General features: G+C 36.5%; 1 non-coding gene across 1 annotated transcript; it reads right to left on the minus strand.

Annotated features, from left to right (window-relative positions):
- Window positions 1–595: 595 nt before the first annotated feature.
- TRNAG-CCC (transfer RNA glycine (anticodon CCC)) lies at window positions 596–668 on the minus strand. Its single transcript has one exon. It is a non-coding gene; the product is annotated as a tRNA-Gly (tRNA).
- Window positions 669–5,831: the final 5,163 nt, after the last annotated feature.

Here is a 5,831-nt window from a genome sequence, read left to right on the forward strand (position 1 = left end):
TTATTTATTTAGCTGTGTTGAATCTTACATGCAGCACATGGGATCTTCGTTGCAGCATGAGGGATCTTTAGTTGCAGCATGCTAACTCTTAGTTGCAGCATGTGGGATCTAGCTCCCCAACCAGGGATCAAACCCAGGCCCCCTGCATTGGGAGCACAGAGTCTTAACCACTAGTCCACCAGGGAGGTCTTATTGTTATTGTTATTGCTGTTTGTTGTCATTTTGCATTAATACTTTCTAACTGAATATTTTCAAATTCCAAACCTTTGATTGGAAAGACAGATCACTGTCTTCCTTTTATTAATTTTCTCGATTTCCCTGAGCCTCACCTTAAGCTCTGGCTTCTGTGACGCTATGCTTAATGTAACCCATGTTAATTCTGAATTCCATCTTGTGAATAGTCTGTTTGGTCAATTTGCTTTCCTCTCCATAATTTCACTCATACACAAATATATTTCTAAATATCATGTTCGGTTCTCAGTTGCAAAATATCCTTTATATGACCTTTAAAAATATTGCCTACTTTTTTTTTATTTGGCTCCATCAGATATAAGCTGCAGCACGTGGGATCTGTGTTGTCACATGCAGGATCTAGTTCCCTGACCAGGGATCGAACCTGGGCCCCCTGCATTGGGAGTGCAGAGTCTTAACCACTGGACCACCAGGGAAGTCCCAACACATTACCTATTTTGATAATTTGATGCCTTCTCCTCGTTACCTCCTCTACACCCTCCTGCGGTCTCCCTCAAACTTTCATCTGGCGTGTTCCCTGGTCTGCTCATGAATGGCACAGGTGTCTCTCTTACTGTGCTAAACCATGTCTCTATTTTGCAGGATACCTCCTTTTATAGGACTTGTTATAGGTGGACTATTGCAAACAGTCCCTGACTCAGTCTCCCCTTTCTATTAACTCATTCCTAGATTTACTTAAATGGGATCACATAATTTTGAAGCCTATATCTATTTTGGATATGTTAGTCTAATCTCCTCTTTCTGCAAATGAGAGCACTGAGGCCCAGAGAGATTGGTGCACAGAAAGTATTGCCTGCCTTTTCTTTCAATTAAATCAAATTTCAATTAAAATTACCCCTTGAAAGCAAAGACAACGTTTTATGCACATCCCATGTATTTATAAAATCTAAGTTGTTTTGGTGCTAATAGAATAATTCAACACTATAAAAGATTTTGATATAAATTTTGTGCCTAATTTATCAAAACAGTGTGCCTGTAACAGGTGATACTTGTTTCAGTGGATAATGGCAACAGAAGAAGGTGACCTGGAATTTTCCCGAGCCATGTTTCTATGGTTGTCCCCTGCCCTCTGTTAGGCTTTTGGATAAACTCAATGCCCATAAAGGGCAGTGTGTTGTGTTATAGAACAGAGTTCATGGGCTTTGGAGCTGGACATATCTGGATTAGAATTTACCACTTGCTACCACATGGCCTTGGTTAAGTCTTAGAACCTCTCTGAGCCTTAATGGGAGCAATAACACAAACCTGAAGTGGGAATTAGAAATAAATTATGGTAAGCGCACCAACAGATAAGTGCTCCATATCTGACAGCTGTTATTATTAAAGTTTACTTAATGTTACCTAAGGGGAATGCATGTATAAGATAGATACAACAGTCTCCAAAATAGTCTTCCAAAAGGAAACAAGCAACAAAACAAAGCTGATGGAACTAGAGAAAATGTTTCATATGGACGCTCACTCATTTCACTAATTTTTTTTTAAAGCCGTGAAATACTAAGCCTCAAGATAATATGTATACACATACATAAAGGAGTGGGGACCACAACAACCTGTAAAATTCAGTTTAGAAATAAAAACAAAAACAATGGGACTTTCCTGGTGGTGCAATGGTTAAGAATCTGCCTGCCAGTGCAGGGGACACAGGTTTGATCTCTGGTCCAGGAAGATCCCACATGCCCATGTGCCACAAGTACCGGGCCTGTGCTCTAGAGCCCGTGAGCCACAACTACTGAGCCTGCATGGTGCAATTACTGAAGCCCACACACCTAGAGCCCGTGCTCCACAACAAGAGAAGCCACCGCACTGAGAAGCCCGTGCACCACATGGAAGAGTAGCCCCTGCTCACCGCAACTAGAGAAAGCCCAGGCGTGCGCTAAAATGAAGACCCAGTGCAGCCAAAAATAACTAGCAGGTCTGGATCTGGAGACTTGAGCCTTAAGTGCTCAGAATATAAAAAATAAAATAAAAAAATACAAACAAAAACAAGAAAAAGAAGTCAATCACACTTTTTTTTCCTTGTCATTTGGGAAAAGCACACTATTTTGCTTGATTGCTTTTACTCACTTTTTGACCAGTCATGTGGGTTTCATGGAACACAGGCAAAATAAGTAAACTGTATGCAGTCTTTCAATTGTTCCCTGGTGTAAAGGTAAAGAAGAAAAATCCATCGATGTTGCAATCACATGGATCTAGGTTTGAATCCTATCATCTCTTATGGGCATCAATTTATTCACCCATAATATCACAAGATAATGTACAAATAAAGCATCTAGCAGAAGACTGAGTCAGATATGTATTTTAATGCAATATTGCCAAGAGATAGTTTTAATCAACAAATCTGTCTCTTCTATCTCACTTCAGAGTATAAGATGCAAATGCAAAGCTTGACTTCCATACAAGACTGTAGATCTGTGACACTGTCTCTAGGGGATAACTAGTGCATATGCAGTGAATGGATATGAGCATTAATGCTGAAGCTTTCACTGAAAGAAGTTTATGCATTGCACAGAATTTGCTTGTTAAGGGCAAACAGTAATCATCTGAATAATTTTGTTCTGATCAAGTTTAGTAATGTTTAGAAAATGAGGGAGTAATCAGATAGGCTAGGACTGGCACAAGCCTTGGAGTCAAACATGAAATTAAATCTCTGCTTTGCTCTTTACGCAAGTGAGTTTGGAATGCTATTTAATATGTTTGAACCTCAGTTTCCTTATTTTTGAAATGAGGATAAAAGAGGCTGCTTTGAAGATATTTCACGAAGGTCAAATGAGATAACATATACCAAATTTCTGGAACATAGTAGGTGCTCAAATATTATCTCTCTTCTGGCTTTCTGTACCTTCTTCTCCCATTTAGAAATTACTATATAAACGAAATAAGATTTTGATGATAATTCAAGTGACTCATGTCAGTTTTCCTCCTAGGAACTTATATTTTAAAATTAAATTAAGAAAGGTAACTCACAGAATGAGAGAAAATATTTGCAAAGCATACACCTGATAAAGGACTAGTATCCAGAATATATAAAGAACACTTACAACTAAAAAATAAAAAGAGAAATAATTCAATTTAAAAATGGGTTAAAGACTTGACTAGGCAGTCCTTCAAGGAAGATTCATAAATGCCCATTAAGCACATGAAATAATGCTCAACAATGTTAGTCATTAGGGAAATACAAAGCAAAATCACAATGAGATACCACTTGAAAAACTCTAGCATGAGCATAATCAAAATGACAGGCAAGGGACTTCCCTGGTGGCTCAGTGATTAACAATCTGCCTGCCAATGCAGGGGACACGGGTTCAATCCCAGATCTGGGAAGATCCCACATGCCATGGAGCAACTAAGCCTGTGCACCAAAACTACTGAGCCTGCACTCTGGAGCCCATGAGCTACAACTACTGAGCCCACACCCCACAACTACTGAAGCCCAAGTGCCTAGAGCCCGTGCTCCTCAACAAGAGAACCCACCGCACTGAGAAGCCCGCACACTGCAATGAAGAGTAGCTCCCACTCACCACAACGAGAGAAAAGCCTGCATGCAGCAAAAAAGACCCAATGCAGCAAAAAATAATAATAATAATAATAAAAGCAGGCAAGAGTGGAGAAACTGGAAACCTCATACTTTGCTGGTAGGAATGTAAAATGTGCAGCTGCTTTGGAAAACAGTTTGGCAGTTCCTCAGAAAGATAAACATAGCGTTAACAGATGATCTAGCAATTCTACCTTATAGGTATATGTCCAAGAGAAATGGAAATATACATCCACACAAAAACTTATACATGAATGTTCATAGCAGCATTATTTATAATAACCAAAAAAGTGGACACAACCCAAATATCCAACAACATATGAATGAATAAACAAAATACCATATATCCAAATATTGGAATAGTACTTGCAGTAAAAAAGAAATGAAGTATCGATACATGTTGCAACATGGGTGAACCTTGAAAACATTATGCTAAGTGAGTCATCACAAAAGACCACATATTGGATAACTCCATTTAATGAAATGCCCAGAATTGGCAAATTCATAGAGATAGAAACTGGACTGGTGGTTGCCAAGGGGAGGGAGGATAAAGGCATAAGAAGTTACTTCTAGTGGATATGGGGTTTTTAACTTCAAATCCCATTTGTTCACTGCTGGCATATAGGAAAGCAATTGACTTTTGTATATTTATCTTGTATCCTGAAATCTTGCCATAATTGCTTACTAGATTCCAGAGGTTTTGTAATTCATTCTTTTGTATTTCTACATAAATTATATTGTTATCTGCAAACAAAGGCAGTTTTATTTCTTCCTTCTCAATTGGTATATTACTACCTTATATTTTCCTTTTCTTGTCATCACTTTAGCTAGAACTATGATACTATGTTAAAAAGAAATGGTGAGAAGAAACATCCTTACCTTGTTCTAGACCTAAGTGGGAAAGGTTCAAGTTTCTCATCATTAAAGTATATCTTTAGCTGTAGGTTTTTACCTAGATATTTTTATTAAATTGAGGAAATCTCTATTCATAGTTTCCTGAGAGTTTCTATCATGAATAAACACTGGATTTTGTCAAATGCCTTTTTCTGCATCAATTGATATGATACTTGTCTTTTTTAGCATGTTGATGTGGTGGATCACATTAATTGATTTTTGAATCTTGAATCAGCTTTGAATACCTGGGATAAAACCCAGTTGATTCTGGTGCAATATTCTTTTTAAACTTTGTTAGATTCAATTTATTAGTATTTTTGAGGATTTTTGTATCTGTGTTCATAAGAGATATTAATATGTAGCTTTCTTTTCTTGTAAAGACTTTACCTCATTTTGGTATTAAGGTAATGCTAGTTTCATAAAATTAATTAGGAAGTATTCTCTTTGCTACTATCTTCTGAAAGACATTTCATAGATTTAGCATAATTTCTAACCTAAATGTTCAATAGAATTCACCAGTGAACTCATTTGTGCCTGGTCCTTTTCATTTTGTAAGGTTATTAACTGTTGATTCAAGTTCTTTAATAGAATTAGGCATATTCAGGCTGTCTATTGCTTCTTATGTGAGTTTTGGCTAATTGTGTCTTTCAAGGAGTTGGTCCAGTTCATCTAGGTTATCAAATTTGTGGGATAGAGCTGTTTATAGTATTCTTTTATTATTCTATTAATGTCCATAAGATCTGTAGTTATTGACCCTCTTTCATTTCTAACATTAGTAATTTGTGTCCTCTCTCTTTTTTTCTGGCTATATTGTTATCAGCCTTATTTAATCTTTTCAAAGAAGAGGCTTTTGGTTTCATTTATTTTTCCTATTGATTTCCTGTTTTCAATTTTATTGATTTCTTCTCTAATTCTTATATTTTGTTTTTCTGCTTATTTTGGATTTCATTTGGTCTTCTTTTTCTAGTTTGTAGAGTGGGAGCTTAGATTATTAATTTGAGATCTTTCTTATTTTTTAATATATACATTCCATGTTATACATTTCTCTGTAAACATTTCTTTCACTGCATCCTACAAATTTCGATAAGTTGTATTCTCATTGTCATTTAGTTCAAAATATTTTTTTTCTTTTGAGATTTCTTTTTTAACTTGT

This window comes from Hippopotamus amphibius, chromosome 3, assembly GCF_030028045.1.
Source record: "Hippopotamus amphibius kiboko isolate mHipAmp2 chromosome 3, mHipAmp2.hap2, whole genome shotgun sequence".
Classification (NCBI taxonomy): domain Eukaryota; kingdom Metazoa; phylum Chordata; class Mammalia; order Artiodactyla; family Hippopotamidae; genus Hippopotamus; species Hippopotamus amphibius.